Below are 20,328 nucleotides of genomic sequence, written 5' to 3'. Positions count from 1 at the left end.
ACGTAGTGAGCCGCGTTGTTGAGAGGGCTGGACGGAGTCAGGAACCCGAGCAGCAGCGGGGGTCCGGGATCATGGTGTTCTCAAGAAGGCCCCGGAAATGCCCTCCGGGGAAACGGATCAAAACGGTTAAAAAGCGAAAGACCCCCGGAAAAAGCAGAACAGTTCGAAGGAAGCATAAGAAGAGGAGGTTGTCTGGGGATATTTTCTCTTAAACAATGTCTCTTTTGCGAAATAATTCCCCCGAATGCACCATGAGCAAATTGGATTTATTCGCCGTCCCCGTGACCCAGCTGTCCATCGAGCAAAGCCAATACGTTGAGGTCAGCCCGTTATCAGCCCTGACGGACACAGGCCCTATCGAGTTTTTTATCCCCGGAGACGGTGAGAGGTATTTAGACCTCAATAATATGCTGCTTTATCTGCGATTGAAAATTACAAACGCCGACGGGACTGACCTGGCTAATGACGCCCGCGTGGGGGTAAAAAATTACCCTCTCAATACAATTTTCTTGCAAGTCGACGTGACTCTGGGTGACCGGCTAATTTCCCAGTCCAGCGCGACGCACCCATACAGGGTGATGATTGAGACGCTCCTGAACTTTTCACCCGCTTCATTGAAATCGCAGTTCACGGGCGGATTGTTTTACAAAGACACCCCGGGTCAGCACAGTTCGACCGCTGTGGATGACGCGGGCCCGAATAAAGGCCTCATGAGCAGAGCGCGCTTTAGCACTGAATCGCGTGAATTTCAAGTTCAGGGCCCGCTGCACGCGGACATATTTTTCTGCAAGAGGCTTCTTCTGAATAATGTTGATCTAAGAGTTAAATTAATTCGAGCCAGCGATGCTTTCTGCCTGATGGGGCTGGTGGCCTCCACTTTCAAGCTGAAAATTCTGGGCGCGTCCCTATTCATTAAGAAAGTCACCGTATCCCCTGCAGTGAGATTGGGTCACTCCGCAGCTCTCATGAAAGGGAACGCCGTGTACCCGTTATCACGAATCAACGTTAAGACTTACGTGATCCCCAGCCATTCCAGGATATGCAACCAGGAGAACCTGTTTTTAGGAACCATGCCCAAATATGTGGTTCCGGGTATGGTGAATCACAATGCATTCAGCGGGAGAAGAGATCTGTCCCCGTTTGAATTTGCACACTATGACCTGGAGTACCTCGCACTCAGTCAAAACGGGAGACAGCTGCCAGCTAAAGCTTTCCAGCCTGAATTTAACAATGGACTCTCTGTGAGGGAGTTTTACAATCTCTACACGGCAACTGGGCGACACCTCAAGGACCTGCCTCTCTGTATAGACCGGGAGGATTTTGCACACGGCTATGCGCTGTACGTCTTCAATTTAAACCCGGAGGAGGATAGCGGCGCTCTGAGCCCCGTCTCCACAGGGACCCTGCGACTTGAGATGAGATTCAGAGTCGCGACTCCGCATACCACCACGCTGATAGTGTACGCGTGTTAAGATTCTCTCCTGGAGATTAATTCCAAGCGACAGGTCCTTGTGGATTTTTACTGATGAACACCCTGGAATTGGACGCTGTTATGAGGGGCTTAATAGGAGAGCGGCCTCCCGATCATACCTTTAAAGTTGTATCGCATTTGCACGCTTTAAACCCCCGTTATTAAGCGTAGAAAGAAGCCTTGACCTTTGACCTTTGATTTTTTTATGTGTGTTTTTTTCGCCTGAAAACGGGATGGATGTGTGAGAGCGGCCTCCCGATCATACCTTTAAAGTTTTATCGCGTTTGCACGCTTTAAACCCCGTTATTAACCGTAGAAAGAAGCGTTGACCTTTGACCTTTGATTTTTTTATGTGTGTTTTTTTTTTGTGAAAAATGTGCCGGATGTGTAGAAAATGCACCCCCGATCATACCTTTAATGTTTTTCATTTTTTGCATCGTTGTTATTAAGTAGAGAAGTGCTGAAAGTTGTTTTTAAACCATATGTCGAATAAAAGTGATGAAGGCCGGAGATGAGTTTCAGTCGGTGTTTTATTAGTAACAATATACAAAAACGTGTCTGACTGCGATGTATTTTAAAAATCTTGATTATAATATCCAGTCAGTTTTTAATTCGACACCCACCTTTTATGGTGAGAAACCTTCCCAGCGTTGGATGTCTTTTTTTTTCTGAAGTTTCTTCCTGGCTGGCGAAACGGTTAAAAGAAGGGTTTCATCCGGCGAGCTGCTCTGTCCTTTTTTAAGCTTCTGAAACTGCTCGCGGGCTTGCGGGTTTGATACGCACGCCACCGGAATGTTCTGCTCCTGTAAAATATTGAGGAACTTCACCCAGCCTGTAGGGGGGCTCGATTTCTTGAACGAGGATCCGAGATGTTTCATAAGATCTATGGCGTGAGACCCCCTCACGACTTTCCCCTTGTAAATAAATTCCCCCGACGGACTCCAGCGCGTATCACCCATCGACAATTTCCTCATAATATATTCAGCGTTTCTACGCTCTCTGGAGGGGATATTCTTCAGGACCTCTGTCACAGTCTCATCCAGCTCCTCCTCCTCCTCCTCCACCCCCTCCTCCTCAGGTTGCTTAGCGACGCGAGTCTCTTGCGGGGGTGAAACGCGTGATTCGAGTTCCCCCTGTTTGATCAGGGTTAAATAGTGCTGCAGTAGAGCCTCATACTTTTTAATTTTTTCATAAGGGGAGTTAGTACGTTCCTCCAGCACGGCCCGCATTCGCGAGTCTAAATCATTTTCCGCCGTTTGTCTGATGTTATTTCCGCTCGGCGGAACGGAATGTCCGAGTTGAAGCACCTGTTGAGGAGTCAGTAAAAACATCTTTTGCGCCGCTTTGAATGCCATTATCCTCTGGGTACTACAACCCCTGGCAAAAATTATGGAATCACCTGCCTCGGAGGATGTTCATTCAGTTGTTTAATTTTGTAGAAAAAAAGCAGATCACAGACATGACACAAAACTAAAGTCATTTCAAATGGCAACTTTCTGGCTTTAAGAAACACTATAAGAAATCAGGAAAAAAAATTGTGGCAGTCAGTAACAGTTACTTTTTTAGACCAAGCAGAGGGAAAAAAAAATGGAATCACTCAATTCTGAGGAAAAAAATTATGGAATCATGAAAAACAAAAGAACGCTCCAACACATCACTAGTATTTTGTTGCACCACCTCTGGCTTTTATAACAGCTTGCAGTCTCTGAGGCATGGACTTAATGAGTGACAAACAGTACTCTTCATCAATCTGGCTCCAACTTTCTCTGATTGCTGTTGCCAGATCAGCTTTGCAGGTTGGAGCCTTGTCATGGACCATTTTCTTCAACTTCCACCAAAGACTTTCAATTGGATTAAGATCCGGACTATTTGCAGGCCATGACATTGACCCTATGTGTCTTTTTGCAAGGAATGTTTTCACAGTTTTTGCTCTATGGCAAGATGCATTATCATCTTGAAAAATGATTTCATCATCCCCAAACATCCTTTCAATTGATGGGAAAAGAAAAGTGTCCAAAATATCAACGTAAACTTGTGCATTTATTGATGATGTAATGACAGCCATCTCCTCAGTGCCTTTACCTGACATGCAGCCCCATATCATCAATGACTGTGGAAATTTACATGTTCTCTTCAGGCAGTCATCTTTATAAAGCTCATTGGAACGGCACCAAACAAAAGTTCCAGCATCATCACCTTTCGAGATTCATCACTGAATATGACTTTCATCCAGTCATCCACAGTCCACGATTGCTTTTCCTTAGCCCATTGTAACCTTGTTTTTTTCTGTTTAGGTGTTAATGATGGCTTTCGTTTAGCTTTTCTGTATGTAAATCCCATTTCCTTTAGGCGGTTTCTTACAGTTCGGTCACAGACGTTGACTCCAGGTTCCTCCCATTCGTCCCTCATTTGCTTTGTTGTGCATTTTTAATTTTTGAGACATATTGCATTAAGTTTTCTGTCTTGACGCTTTGATGTGTTCCTTGGTCTACCAGTATGTTTGCCTTTAACAACCTTCCCATGTTGTTTGTATTTGCTCCAGAGTTTAGACACAGCTGACTGTGAACAACCAACATCTTTTGCAACACTGCGTGATGATTTACCCTCTTTTAAGAGTTTGATAATCCTCTCCTTTGTTTCAATTGATATCTCTCGTGTTGGAGCCATGATTCATGTCAGTCCACTTGGTGCAACAGCTCTCCATGGTGTGATCACTCCTTTTTAGATGCAGACTAACGAGCAGATCTGATTTGATGCAGTTGTTAGTTTTGGGGATGAAAATTTACAGGGTGATTCCATAATTTATTCCTCAGAATTGAGTGAGTCCATATTTTTTTTTCCTCTGCTTGGTCTAAAAAAGTAACCGTTACTGACTGCCACAATTTTTTTCCTGATTTCTTATAGTGTTTCTTAAAGCCAGAAAGTTGCCATTTGAAATGACTTTAGTTTTGTGTCATGTCTGTGATCTGCTTTTTTTCTACAAAATTAAACAACTGAATGAACATCCTCCGAGGCCGGTGATTCCATAATTTTTGCCAGGGGTTGTATTAGACTCGTTATAACAGGCAGGGCCGCGGCGAGCAGAGGCAGGAGAAAGCCACCCGTCTGAATCAGCGCTCCCCGCTTCCTTTTGTAACTGGTTTTCTATCGGCCAGAAGAAGTAAAACTCTTTTTCGTTTTTTCAAGGCACGGAATTGAGAGTCGCTCAAGGCGATATTCCCCTTTAATATATTCAAAGTGATCTCAGATAAAGTTTTCAGAAGCTCCGGCCTGCAGGTCTTCAGGCTGTGGTGACACTCCCTCGCCCCGGCTCTGATTAGCGCTTTAAGAGCGGGGGCGTTCCTTTTTAAAAGAGAGCTCATATCCGTTTATCTTTCTGTAAATAAACCGTGGGCCACGCGTGCGGGAGTAATCCCGATCTCAGTCTGAACTGATCTGGACACTCCTGCGTGCAATCCAGTAATAAATACCCGTAAGGAACGCTCGTAGCATCATCAAGAGCCTCCAAAAAAAATTGTTTTCTGCCGGGAAACATTTGCTGAGCCAGAATGTTCATCTGTAACTTGTCTCTGGGGTTTTTAAACAGCACCATATAATTACAATTCAAGCTGATGGTTCGACTGTATTTCCCTTTATGAAACACGTTCTGTGTGATCATGATGATGCTCATATTCCGGTGATGTCTGTACTGGGTGAAAATTCTTACAACTTCAGGATGAGCCTTTGCTTGAAAGATGAGATCGTCCAAAATAACCAGATGGCTCTGACCTTCAGGGAAAAGGCTGTCGTCCAGAAATGAGTCAGGGAGTCCTCTTACAAATTTAATATTTTTATTCTTCAGTTCAGAATACAGAGGTTGTTCAGACGTATACAGCCATACAATGTTGTCAGGCACATATCTCATAGCATGGCTACAATTTTCCAGCAATGTTTTCACAAACACAGTCTTTCCCGAACCACTCGGTCCAACGATGAGACAGCAGAATGGGGGCTGAAGTCTGGGGTCAAACTCCACCGTATTTCCCGAGTGAGACATGTTTCAAAATCCGAACGGTTCGGTTTCCCCGTCCTTTAAAAGACGCCGGTTGTCATACACCACCCTGAAGGATTTTTGAAATGACACGTTTGTCAAACTGAAACTGCTTTTATGACGTTTAATTCCCTGCTGCGGTGTTTTGATAGATGCAGCGAGGGCGGGGTCTTTTATATAACCCTGGACCAGATCTTTGACGCTGTCAAAGTATTTTTCTGACAGCTCTCGTGGGTTTGAGTGATCCCCTTCACACGCATGACCGTTTTACCTCGTACGGTTTTATATGCGTAACTTTTAGGCCCCGCTGCTGCAAACTCTGTGATGACGTCACCGTTCAACTCGTCGGTGAGCTGCCCCAGATAATTACCGGTAGGCAGCGGGGTTTTTTCTGTTATCACACACTTTAACGAACTTACCGGCGGAAGGACGATACTTCGGTTGTTTATGCAGGCTGTAACAGGCGGGCGAGCGACACTTGTTGTTACATTCGCTGCAGAATACAGGGTTATTTTTCTCGTAACACTGCGTGGATTCACAAATTTTACAATATGACGGACAATTATGGGAGGCGGGGTTATTGTAGCCCTCAAAGCAAAACTCACATACATATCTCACTCCAAAAAATCTCTTTAAATCGGTGATTCCGTAAAAATGATTATTAAACAGAAAAACGAAAAGAGTTTTCTGCTGCGCCGGTATTCCTGTTTGGAATTTTGTCAGCTTTCTCTCCCCTTCAGCTCTGAAAAACACCACAATTTTACAACCCAGAACGTTTTCAAATTTTCCCACCTGCTCTAAAGATACCGGCGTAGCAGCCGTTACTCCGACGCTAATTTGTAACGCCAGCCCGCGCTGCTCCGCCTCGTGCGTAGTCAGATGAGGATTCAATAATTGAACGAGGTTTATCGCGAAACATAAACTGTTGTCAGGATTATACACGATATTAAGGCATTTGGATTTTTTCCTCAGAACCTCGTGATGGAGGAGGTCATCTATTCTGCGCTTCCCCGTGCTGTTCTGGTTTCGGATGACTTGGACCACTAATTCCAGAGACTCGTCGGATAAAACGTTGGAATTCGATTGTATCAATCATTCTAGCAGATTTTCGCCCGTGTCGTTATATGAGCTGATCAAAGCGGCCTCGTTGTAGACTGAGTCCCCACGAATCTCCATTTGGAAAAAGTCCACGGCCCTGGCGTGTGTTAAAGCCTTTTCGACCGAGTTCTGAAGAGTCCCAACGACGTTACGATAAAATTCCGCGTAGTCGGGAATTTCGGCGATGCGGTGGAAATTTAGAGGCTGCCTGATTTCGATATTGTTAAAAGCCGGTCTCCTGATGACGTTAGCAGCCCCACCACCCGTCATGGGAGAGTGTCGGCTGGACCCCGTTCGTGCATCATCCCCGCCTTCCATCAAAACAGAGATTGCCGGGGTTAAACGAGCTCTGTTTAAAATATCTTCTCCGTGCGCATTGCACGGGGAGGGACTTCTTAAAGGTGAAAAAACGAGCACGTCGTTAGGCATTTGATTTAATTCATCCACCGCGGATTGGACGTGAGGATTAACTTCACACGCGAGGAGGTTTACGGCGTTATTTAACGGAGTCAGACGTACCTGGTTCAACGCCGCGGGACCGGACTCGTCTGGAGGCGGGGTGTGCGGGGGGTCAGGGGGCTCTTCAGTATCAGACTGGACCGTCGAATTTATTGCGTTAATCGCAGAAATGATGTAGGGGTTAATTTCTTCCAATTCTCGTTCAGCCGCCAAATTGTTAAGAGTATCATTTAGCGGTGTTAAACGAATACGGCTTAAAAGTCACTCTCCGGACTCGATGTTATTTCGAGGCGGCGAATTTAACGCCTCGGGTAATGGGCCATCTGTTCCAGGAGCGCTCCCCGCTGAGTCGATTATTGAAGCGTTTAAATCCGATACACGTCCGAAGTTATTTTCCCGACCTGAATTCTCTCCTTCCATCTTTTAAAATCCGTACCAGGATGAATCTACCTCAAGAAAATCAATTAATATACCTCTTCAAAATGAATTCTCCCGTTCCATCGGAATACGAAAAAAAAAAAAAAACAGAATACACATTTTCAAAAAAGTTGTGAGATGAGATTAATCCAGCTCAGAATATCTTTGAGCCTTGCGTCTTGGTGGAAAATAGACGATCTCCCTCCACCGCGTGCTGAAAAAAAAAGAGAAAAACGTTAGTTATTAAATATTTAAAATAAATAAATACATAAACTCCGACTCCTTACCGTGTAAATCCGTGGATCGTTTTACGGTTCTCTGCCGCTGACCCGCTTCTCCACGGGCTGTAACAGAAAAAATCGGGTTATTCCAGAGTTTTAACTGTGATTTAATTGCGGTCGGTGTACTTACATCTGCGTGGTGAAGTCGGGGCTTCCAGCCTTCGAACTTCTAAAGGGGGCTCTGACTTGATTTCTAGAATTAAAATAAATAAATAAATAAAAAGCAGCACCCTCGCAAGCAGATATTCTGTAATATTTCAAATATAGGGGCGTGGTTAGGTTAGGGGCTTAGTGACATAGTATATTCTGATTGGCTGTGACATCATAAGGGGGCAGGATTAGGGACGGGGCTTAGTGACGTAGTCGATTCTGATTGGCTGACAGGGCCATAAATCAGTTTTTGACATAAGGTCGCTCAGTTTACTCTCTAGTGTGAATATTTCATTACTAACTATTCTATCGTGCTGATTTGTCCCAAATTTTACACCGGATGCCCTTCCTGGCGCAACTCCACATTAAGTGAAGAAACATGAACCAGGAGCCTTCTGCTCTGAAACCAACTGCTCTAACAATGTGACCACCACCACTCCTGCCCCAAGGGGGAGGATTATGAATAGTAAAATAAAATAAAATAAAACCGTGTCATGAAAAGCACCCCATTTTCATGATGGGGGCATGAAAAAGCAAGACACCAATATTTTCATAAATCTTTTTTCGTTTTGAATAGTCAATTCCTTTTTCATTTCATTTTCCAAAGATATGCTCTTTAACCAGCCTAATCACATGTTTTCTTCTTCTTTTATTTGTCGAACAGTGATTCTTCCCACCCATTTCTTCACTCTACAGTTGCACAAGTTCTGGATGGAGGTCAGTTTAGCACCAGTGATCCTCTCTGCAGACCTGCTGTTACAGACTGTTCCTGTTCTGTTTGGTTGCTGAACCAAACCAGATGATGATGGACGTGCACAGAACACACTGGATAGTAGACTGAACATCCTCTGCTGGGCCTTCTTGATGTGAGTGTGTTTGCTGTCCAGTTCAGGTCCTGGGAGATGGTGGATCCCACAAACTTGAATGGGCACAGTGCTATTGATTTTAACTTAACCAGGTTAGTCCCACTGAGATCAAGACCTCTTTTGCAAGGGAGACCTGGAAAATTATAAAGTTTCCAATTCACCTAACCTGCATATCTTTAAATGTGGGAGAAAGCCAGAGAACCCGGAGGGAACCCAAGCAAACACAGGGAGAACATACATACTCCATTCAGGTGGGAATCAAACCCATGACCTTCTTACTGTGAGGTAACAGTGCTAACCACTAAGCCATCATGCTGCCCAAATGGTGGAGAATGGTGCTAGGGGGCAGTGGTGGGGAGTTCAGAGACTCAAAAAAATAATAATTATGGGCAGATTGCACAGACACTGGTCATGAAGATATTCTACCCTGTTTGGGACATACACATGGTTATTATAAAATGTTAGTAAAGTAAGTGTTAAACATATATGATTGTATTTGATAGTATATGTCCCTTATGCCATCATAGTATTTTTAAATTCTTGAAAAAAAATTCTGATGAATATTGTGTCAATTTTTAAAAAGTGCCATTTCTTGTGGACTCATTTCACAGGTCGAAATAGAATACCAAAATTTTGCACAAAAAACATATTTATGCTGTTAATATTCCTCATTTATTAACACAAAAAAAATACTAAACATTTAATGATGCTGTCAAATTATTCTTTAAAAATGACCTAACAGGATGGAACAGAGTTTGACAGGGTGGAAGCAAAGTTTTTAAAAAGTGATGAAATTATTGTTCAAGCACTCAGTGGTTACCCAGCAGCAGATAAAAGTACTGCAAAAGCTTTCTGCATTTATAACATTTATTGCCACAATGTGGAGCCAATGTGCTTAGAAGTATTAAGCGCATGTCTGTATGTTCTGGGGTGTTAAGATGTAAATGTATTCACAGTTCACACAAAGATTAAATTATCCAAAGCCTTTTTTGCGTTGCTGAAAGTCTATTTAGTGTTTTTTTTAATAATCTTTATTTTATATAAGTTTGGAAATACCAGGTCGATGCGTGGAGTGGACGGAACAAGCTCCTACTCCATCTCCGTGTTCCAAAAATCAATTTAATATATAGTCGTCTTAAAGAAAACGTATCAGATTTTAAAATGATAAGAACAGATACTACACTTGATCTTAGCCAAAAGGCCGAGAAGCGATGCTGAAGTTAACTTTCGACAGCCAACACTTCAACCGTACAGTAACTTTCACTTATGGTGTCACATCTGATTTACTGTAATAATATCATTTCACATCACAAATATACAACATATAACAAACAGTTGAATATGAATTGACTACAATTTTCCAATTCATTTGTTTAAAGAAAATGGAGCAATCTAAATCATGCCGTCTTTCATTTATCGATCACTTGATACGGTCTGGTCCAATAAAAAAAATGACCGTTCACTTTTCAACCCCCTCAGAATAAAAAAAAAATACATTATACATATATATTACTGTTGAGACGTATTTTAAAATATTTGAATTTAGCACACAACGAAGCTGTCGATAATCTAAAAGTCTTGAATAAAGTGTGACTTAACAAACTGTTTATCAATGTTTATGATTGGACCTCGATCACTCTCTAGTGGACAGCAGCGCAAACTACAGCTGCCAGATGCAAAATAACATTTTTTTCTCAGTCTCAATTATTTTCTCGAATACCTTTTTCATCCTAATCACGTTTTTTCTGCAATTATTTATGGAACTTGCTACACAGTATAAAAGATGTTTGACATAGTTGTTATCCTGGTCCCTTGTTCAGCACAATTTTTCACCTCAAAACTACTATAAATGGAATAACTAAGATATATGCTTGAAGCACAAATCAATTTACTTGCAAAAATGGTTCAACTATGGGATTATATATGTACATCAATTATTTAACAAAGATGGCCTTACTTACGCTTGAGATGAATTCTTACGTGTGCATAATTTCCCAGTGTTACCAAAGGAATTTGTTGTTGGTTTTGATGCAATTCCTTCAGGTGTTAAAATGTTAATGTCAACCTACGTACATAATCCTGCTGTTGACCAATCCATAGAATTATTTATTGGTAATTCTGAACCATTTGTGAGCGTCAAAACACAAAGCAAATGTATTAGAGAACTCATAAATCGGGACTCAGTCAGCAAACCAACCTCTGTATTTGTTTGGGACAATTTATTTTCTGATATTGAGTGGAACTCTCTTTGGCAATTACCAAAAAAAAAAAAAAAAAATGTCACTAAGATACATGAGGGGTGCCTTAAGATTTTACATAGATGTTACCCCATAAACAGTGTGATTTCAAAGTTACACGTAAATGTTGACCCTCTTTGCTCATTTTGTCATAATGCTGAAGAATCAATTATTCATGTTTTTTGGGCGGGGGGATTTTCATACACACAAAAGCCTGTTTGTAAATAGAAAACTTACTTTACAAATAGATGTTGATTGTAGAGATATAATTTTTGGTATATTTTATAAAAAATGCCCCCCAATATATATATATATTGAATCTGCTCTTAATGATGGCCAAATTTTATATTCATAGCTGTAAATACTCCACAACTCACAACTCAGAACCATTTTTGAGAGTCAAGATAACTCATAAATCGGGACTCAGCAAACCAACCTCTGTATTTGTTTGGGACAATTTATTTTCTGATATTCAGTGGAACTCTGTTTGGCAATTACCAAAAAAAAAAAAGTCACTAATAAGATGCGTGATGGGTGCTTTAAGATTTTACATAGATGTTACCCCGTAAACAGTGTGATTTCAAAGTTTCACATAATGTTGACCCTCTTTGTTCACTTTGTCATTATGCTGAAAAATCAATTATTCATGTTTTTTGGGAGGAATTTCCATACACACAAAATTTTTGTAAGGATATAGGCCTGTTTGTAAATAGAAAAGTTACTTTAGAAATAGATTTTGATTGTAGAGATATAATTTTTGGTATATTTTCTAAAAATGCTCCCCTCCGCCCCCCCAAAAGTAATTTTGAATCTGCTCTTAATGATGGCAACATTTTATATTCATAGCTGTAAATACTCTCATAAAAAGCCCCAAATTGTTGTATTTGACACCTTACTATCTTACTTAACCTCATTAAATATGAATACTGAATCTCCAAAGACCAAACCAATATGGAACGAATTTGAATTGTAAAAATATGTTTATCTAATAAAAAAAAAAAAACTGAGAAAAACTTCGGAAGAGTTCGAATAAATGGTGGAAAATATTAACAAATGTGTCTTAAGTGAATAAAATGTCCTCGATACAATAGGACTCTTCTGTTTTTAAATCTATTTCGGCTGTATGCAGCTGAATGTGTCCTTCAGATTTATTGTTTTCAGCCCAGTAGCTGAAACCCTGACAGAGGAGTGTACAGAGAGGAGTCACATTCCTCTCGTCTCATTTATGACGTCATCTTTGTGCAGTGGCAGTATCGTAGCCTATGAGGTTTAACTGAGGCGTGATTGTTGCTAGTTGAAAACTTTACCCAATAAGCCTTGATGACTTGAAATACAGTCAGCAATGGCAGTTTTTGACAGTCTCTCATAAGACTGAGAATGTGTTAAAAATAAGTTGCTTCTATAAAAAAATAAAAATTCCAGTTTATATTAATAATTCCAAGCATGTTGTGTTCTTTTGAACTCATATCTGCTGTATTTGACTGTCTGACAATTCTCTGCTGAATTATGTTTTTTTTTTCTTTCATTATTGAAATGAATTGTTGAAGTGATTTGAATTTGACTGGTGTCTCAATAAAATTGCTACTTTTTAAGCCAAAACACCCAAATCTGGCCTGAATTAAATGAAAGTTGAACACTGGTCACTTTTACCTTCGTGTGAGATTCATAACAATGTTCATATTAGTCTCCTCTGACCACATGTGACGTGTCTTTTGTTGTTGTTTAGTGTTTGCTTTCTATTTCCACTTTATTCAGGGTGACAACAGCACATCAAATTAAATTAAAAAACTGAAGAGATAAAAATGAACATGAGGGAAAGTCGAAGGTTTTGTCATGTAATACTTTAAACACAGACAAGTATTTATTTTCAAAGATCAACAGTGTCATCAAAATATTTACATCAACATGGAACCAAGAACGGAAACGAGAAAGTTTGTTTGAATAAAAGTTGGAAAAAGAGAACAAATGTGTCTTAAGTTACTAAAATGTTCTTCTGTTTTTAAATCTATTTCGGCTGTATGCAGCTGAATGTGTCCTTCAGATTTATTGTTTTGAGCCCAGTAGCTGAAACCCTGACAGAGGAGTGTACAGAGAGGAGTCACATTCCTCTCTTCTCGTTTGTGACGTCATCTTTGTGCAGTGGCAGTATCGTAGTCTATGAGGTTTAATCGAGGCGCGATTATTGCTAGTTGAAAACTTTACCCAATAACCCGCCTTGATGACTTGAAATATAATCAGCAACGGCAAATTTTTTTGCAGTTTCTCAGGAGATTGAGAATTTGTGAAAAACAAAGCTGTTCCAGTTAATAAATAAACTTGCTAGTTTTGTTCTTTCTGGATGCTTAACTGAATTGTTTTTGTTTATCAATAATTTACACCATTTGTTTTAAGCCCAGTAGGTTAAACTCTGACAGAGTGTTAAGGAGATACCGTTGTCTTCTTTTGGGACGTGGTGGTGTAACAGTTTAAATGTGATTTAAGAGGTTTTACTTTGTCATCTGATGGTTAATAATAATAATCACATTATTCCCTTTGATCGGTTTGGGTGAAGAGTGTCGGACTCAGACTCACTGAGTTCCATTAATCTCAGGTCATTTTTAGGACTTTCTGGAATTTATTAATAAATAATGCTGAATTTAAGTGGAAATGATTGTTGTACAGAAGCTTCAGAGATCGGAGGGGTTTTCCAGCAAACGCGATGAAGACAAATCTCCGTTTATTTTGACAAGTTGCAACTTTCTAATCGATGGTTAAGCCAGGTATGGTTAAGCCTGAGTTGTCGCTTAACCATACCTGTCAACTTTGGGAAATATCAGAGAGGGAGATATTTTTTGACATAAACTTACCATGAATGTGCAACCCACCCTTGAGCCCTGTAGAATGCTGTGCATTTTTTCTTTCTTTCTTATTACTTATGTTGCAGATGGAACATAAGTAATAAAATGGGAGTGACATGTTTAGCCGCATGTTCTCCCTGAATTGCTGGCTGTCTGAGTGGTGTCCAAAAAATGAGGTGGGCTTCATAGATAATTGGCAAAGCTTCTGGGGAAAACCTGGTCTTGTTAGGAGAGACGGCATCCATCCCACTTTGGATGGAGCAGCTCTCATTTCTAGAAATCTGGCCAATTTTCTTAAATCCTCCAAACCGTGACTATCCAGGGTTGGGACCAGGAAGCAGAGTTGTAGTCTTACACACCTCTCTGCAGCTTCTCTCCCCCTGCCATCCCCTCATTACCCCATCCCCGTAGAGACGGTGCCTGCTCCCAGACCACCAATAACCAGCAAAAATCTATTTAAGCATAAAAATTCAAAAAGAAAAAATAATATAGCACCTTCAACTGCACCACAGACTAAAACAGTTAAATGTGGTCTATTAAACATTAGGTCTCTCTCTTCTAAGTCCCTGTTAGTAAATGATATAATAATTGATCAACATTTTGATTTATTCTGCCTTACAGAAACCTGGTTACAGCAGGATGAATATGTTAGTTTAAATGAGTCAACACCCCCGAGTCACACTAACTGCCAGAATGCTCGTAGCACGGGCCGAGGCGGAGGATTAGCAGCAATCTTCCATTCCACCATATTAATTAATCCAAAACCCAGACAGAGCTTTAATTCATTTGAAAGCTTGACTCTTAGTCTTGTCCATCCAAATTGGAAGTCCCAAAAACCAGTTTTATTTGTTATTATCTATCATCCACCTGGTCGTTACTGTGAGTTTCTCTGTGAATTTTCAGACCTTTTGTCTGACTTAGTGCTTAGCTCAGATAAGATAATTATAGTGGGCGATTTTAACATCCACACAGATGCTGAGAATGACAGCCTCAACACTGCATTTAATCTATTATTAGACTCAATTGGCTTTGCTCAAAATGTAAATGAGTCCACCCACCACTTTAATCATATCTTAGATCTTGTTCTGACTTATGGTATGGAAATTGAAGACTTAACAGTATTCCCTGAAAACTCCCTTCTGTCTGATCATTTCTTAATAACATTTACATTTACTCTGATGGACTACCCAGCAGTGGGGAATAAGTTTCATTACACTAGAAGTCTTTCAGAAAGCGCTGTAACTAGGTTTAAGGATATGATTCCTTCTTTATGTTCTCTAATGCCATATACCAACACAGTGCAGAGTAGGTACCTAAACTCTGTGAGTGAGATAGAGTATCTCGTCAATAGTTTTGCATCCTCATTGAAGACAACTTTGGATGCTGTAGCTCCTCTGAAAAAGAGAGCCTTAAATCAGAAGTGCCTGACTCCGTGGTATAACTCACAAACTCGCAGCTTAAAGCAGATAACCCGTAAGTTGGAGAGGAAATGGCGTCTCACTAATTTAGAAGATCTTCACTTAGCCTGGAAAAAGAGTCTGTTGCTCTATAAAAAAAAGCCCTCCGTAAAGCTAGGACATCTTACTACTCATCACTAATTGAAGAAAATAAGAACAACCCCAGGTTTCTTTTCAGCACTGTAGCCAGGCTGACAAAGAGTCAGAGCTCTATTGAGCCGAGTATTCCTTTAACTTTAACTAGTAATGACTTCATGACTTTCTTTGCTAATAAAATTCTAACTATTAGAGGAAAAATTACTCATAACCATCCCAAAGACATATCGTTATCTTTGGCTGCTTTCAGTAATGCTGGTATTTGGTTAGACTCTTTCTCTCCGATTGTTCTGTCTGAGTTATTTTCATTAGTTACTTCCTCCAAACCATCGACATGTCTATTAGACCCCATTCCTACCAGGCTGCTCAAGGAAGCCCTACCATTAATTAATGCTTCGATCTTAAATATGATCAATCTATCTTTATTAGTTGGCTATGTACCACAGGCTTTTAAGGTGGCAGTAATTAAACCATTACTTAAAAAGCCATCACTTGACCCAGCTATCTTAGCTAATTATAGGCCAATCTCCAACCTTCATTTTCTCTCAAAAATTCTTGAAAGGGTAGTTGTAAAACAGCTAACTGATCATCTGCAGAGGAATGGTCTATTTGAAGAGTTTCAGTCAGGTTTTAGAATCCATCATAGTACAGAAACAGCATTAGTGAAGGTTACAAATGATCTTCTTATGGCCTCAGACAGTGTACTCATCTCTGTGCTTGTTCTGTTAGACCTCAGTGCTGCTTTTGATACTGTTGACCATAAAATTTTATTACAGAGATTAGAGCATGCCATAGGTATTAAAGGCACTGCGCTGCGGTGGTTTGAATCATATTTATCTAATAGATTACAATTTCTTCATGTAAATGGGGAATCTTCTTCACAGACTAAGGTTAATTATGGAGTTCCACAAGGTTCTGTGCTAGGACCAATTTTATTCACTTTATACATGCTTCCCTTAGGCAGTATTATTAGACAGCATTGCTTAAATTTTCATTGTTACGCAGATGATACCCAGCTTTATCTATCCATGAAGCCAGAGGACACACACCAATTAGCTAAACTGCAGGATTGTCTTACAGACATAAAGACATGGATGACCTCTAATTTCCTGCTTTTAAACTCAGATAAAACTGAAGTTATTGTACTTGGCCCCACAAAACTTAGAAACATGGTGTCTAACCAGATCCTTACTCTGGATGGCATTACCCTGACCTCTAGTAATACTGTGAGAAATCTTGGAGTCATTTTTGATCAGGATATGTCATTCAATGCGCATATTAAACAAATATGTAGGACTGCTTTTTTGCATTTGCGCAATATCTCTAAAATTAGAAAGGTCTTGTCTCAGAGTGATGCTGAAAAACTAATTCATGCATTTATTTCCTCTAGGCTGGACTATTGTAATTCATTATTATCAGCTTGTCCTAAAAGTTCCCTGAAAAGCCTTCAGTTAATTCAAAATGCTGCAGCTAGAGTACTGACAGGGACTAGAAGGAGAGAGCATATCTCACCCATATTGGCCTCTCTTCATTGGCTTCCTGTTAATTCTAGAATATAATTTAAAATTCTTCTTCTTACTTATAAGGTTTTGAATAATCAGGTCCCATCTTATCTTAGGGACCTCATAGTACCATATCACCCCAATAGAGCACTTCTCTCTCAGACTGCAGGCTTACTTGTAGTTCCTAGGGTTTGTAAGAGTAGAATGGGAGGCAGAGCCTTCAGCTTTCAGGCTCCTCTCCTCTGGAACCAGCTCCCAATTCAGATCAGGGAGACAGACACCCTCTCTACTTTTAAGATTAGGCTTAAAACTTTCCTTTTTGCTAAAGCTTATAGTTAGGGCTGGATCAGGTGACCCTGAACCATCCCTTAGTTATGCTGCTATAGACTTAGACTGCTGGGGGGTTCCCATGATGCACTGAGTGTTTCTTTCTCATTTTGCTCTGTATGCACCACTCTGCATTTAATCATTAGTGATTGATCTCTGCTCTCTTCCACAGCATGTCTTTTTCCTGGTTCTCTCCCTCAGCCCCAACCAGTCCCAGCAGAAGACTGCCCCTCCCTGAGCCTGGTTCTGCTGGAGGTTTCTTCCTGTTAAAAGGGAGTTTTTCCTTCCCACTGTCGCCAAGTGCTTGCTCACAGGGGGTCATTTTGACCGTTGGGGTTTTTCCGTAATTATTGTATGGCCTTGCCTTACAATATAAAGCGCCTTGGGGCAGCTGTTTGTTGTGATTTCGCGCTATGTAAATAAAATTGATTTGATTTGATTTAATAAGATGTGTCGACTGACTTGATTGTGGATGAGATGGGTGATTTACCTAATATTGAGTCGAACAATGATTGTGTGAACGATGCATTGTCTGAGGTCAGGTTTCATCCAGGCCAAGATCTCACGAAGGAATCCGACACCCCTTAGTTTCTGAGCCTCGGAGGTCAACTAGGAAAACTGCGGAACAGCACTCAAATCCATATAGGGTGCCGCAATCGGTGCAGGCACATAAACTATTAGAGTAAAGTTGTAGGTATTTGATAGGTTCTCTGTGGTACATTGTCGGGTCGACGATGCCTCTTGTTGGGGAGGGATGTTGCGGATGGAACCGTGGGGTGTCACTGTTGCCCCACGAACTATTATAAGAAGCAAAAGTGGGGTGGCAAGTGCGAGCTTTTCCGTTGGAGGCCAGGGCATTACTTGGGTCCATGTTTCATGCTGATGCAATTAATTTTTTGGTGAGTTTTTTTTATTATTATTGTTGTTTTATGGTCTAAATTATTAGCACAGAAGTAAATCTTTTTTTGTTTTGTTTTATGGCAGGGTTGCATTTAATTTGACGCTTTGCGTTGGCTGAACAACAGATGCCTTGAGAAGCGAAACGTGTGTGTGTGTGTGTGTGTGTGGGAATTCGACGCAGGTACATCTGATGTTTGGTTGACTCCACGTCGGGTCATTGCTACAGTGCAAATAGTCGATGTTGTAGGACAACATTCACCGATTCAAGTGTCTGTAAATTCACATACTGGTGTAATTTTTACCATGAATCAGGAGGCAACTCCCATGGTAAATGAGTTGAATTTTCCAGAATTTGAAAATCTTGAGGAGGAAGAAAAACAACAAGCACTGGCTCTGTTAATGAAGTACAGTGGCGTTTTTGCAAAAAGTGACTTTGATGTGGGTTGTACCAAATTGATAACTCACGAGATTCCACTCGTAGATGAAACTCCTGTACGTCAGCCCTATAGACGGATTCCTCCCTCTCATTGCGCATGTGTGTAGATTATCAGCTGCAAAATGCAAAAACTGCTGTAACGACAACTCCTGTTCTGGCTTATGCAAAAAACTTACTTTAGAAATACATGTTGATTGAAGAGATATATTTTTTAGTATATTTTCTAAAAAAATGCCCCCCCCCCCCCCAAAAAAAAAAAAAAAAAAAATTGAATCTGCTCTTAATGATGGCCAGATTTTATATTCATAGCTGTAAATACTCTCTTCAAAAGCCCAAAATTGTTGTATTTGACTCCTTACTTTCATCTTACTTGACTTCATTAAATTTTTGTATGAATACTAAAGCTCCGAAGACCAAAACCATATGGAACAAATTTGAATTGTACAAATATGTTTATATATTCATGTTTATTTTGTACATTTGTAACATTTAAGTCTTGTATGTTTGTTGCTTGAGCCTTGTTCTTGTATTGTACATTTTCTATTTTTTTTTTTTTAAACAACTCTAAAGGACTGAAAGATGAGTCGGAGGAGAGGAAAAGAGGTACCATTCTCTCTAAATCATATTGTTTTGAATAGTCAGCTCATTTTTCATTTCATTTTCCAAAGATATGCTCTTTAACCAGCCTAATCACATGTTTTCTTCTTCTTTTATTTGTCCAACAGTGATTCTTCCCACCCATTTCTTCACTCTACAGTTGCGCAAGTTCTGGATGGAGGTCAGTTTAGCACCAGTGATCCTCTCTGCAGACCTGCTGTTACAGACTGTTTCTGTTCTGTTTGGTTGCTGAACAAAACCAGATGATGATGGACGTGCACAGAACACACTGGATAGTAGACTGAACATCCTCTGCTGGGCCTTCTTGATGTGAGTGTGTTTGCTGTCCAGTTCAGGTCCTGGGAGATGGCGGATCCCACAAACTTGAATGGGCACAGTGTTATTGATTTTAACTTAACCAGGTTAGTCCCCTGAGATCAAGACCTCTTTTGCAAGGGAGACCTGGAAAATTATAAAGTTTCCAATTCACCTAACCTGCATGTCTTTAAATGTGGGAGAAAGCCAGAGAACCCGGAGGGAACCCAAGCAAACACAGGGAGAACATACATACTCTATTCAGGTGGGAATCAAACCTATGACCTTCTTACTGTGAGGTAACAGTGCTAACCACTAAGCCATCATGCTGCCCAAATGGTGGAGAATGGTGCTAGGGGGCAGTGGTGGGGAGTTCAGAGACTCAAAAAAATAATAATTATGGGCAGATTGCACAGACACTGGTCATGAAGATATTCTACCCTGTTTGGGACATACACATGGTTATTATAAAATGTTAGTAAAGTAAGTGTTAAACATATATGATTGTATTTGATAGTATATGTCCCTTATGCCATCATAGTATTTTAAATTCTTGAAAAAAATTTCTGATGAATATTGTGTCAATTTTTAAAAAGTGGTATTTCTTGTGGACTCATTTCACAGGACGAAATAGAATACCGAAATTTTGCACAAAAAACATTTATGCTGTTAATATTCCTCATTTATTAACACAAAAAATACTAAACATTTAATGATGCTGTCAAATTATTCTTTAAAAATGACCTAACAGGATGGAACAGAGTTTGACAGGGTGGAAGCAAAGTTTTTAAAAGTGATGAAATTATTGTTCAAGCACTCAGTGGTTACCCAGCAGCAGATAAAAGTACTGCA

The 20,328-nt window shown here is 40.4% G+C and overlaps 2 non-coding genes and 1 pseudogene across 2 annotated transcripts; 2 read left to right on the top strand and 1 right to left on the bottom strand.

Moving 5' to 3' along the window:
• Nucleotides 1-9,817: 9,817 nt before the first annotated feature.
• On the bottom strand, nucleotides 9,818-9,985 carry LOC117528809 (annotated as a pseudogene).
• Nucleotides 9,986-12,242: 2,257 nt separating this feature from the next.
• Nucleotides 12,243-12,380, top strand: LOC117528824. The gene has a single exon (XR_004565883.1). It is a non-coding gene; the product is annotated as a U4 spliceosomal RNA (small nuclear RNA).
• Nucleotides 12,381-13,137: 757 nt separating this feature from the next.
• Nucleotides 13,138-13,280, top strand: LOC117528827. Its single transcript, XR_004565886.1, has one exon. It is a non-coding gene; the product is annotated as a U4 spliceosomal RNA (small nuclear RNA).
• Nucleotides 13,281-20,328: the final 7,048 nt, after the last annotated feature.

Source organism: Thalassophryne amazonica, chromosome 16 (genome assembly GCF_902500255.1).
Source record: "Thalassophryne amazonica chromosome 16, fThaAma1.1, whole genome shotgun sequence".
In the NCBI taxonomy this organism is placed as follows: Eukaryota; Metazoa; Chordata; class Actinopteri; order Batrachoidiformes; family Batrachoididae; genus Thalassophryne; species Thalassophryne amazonica.
This window is presented reverse-complemented; position numbering and strand designations above follow the sequence as displayed.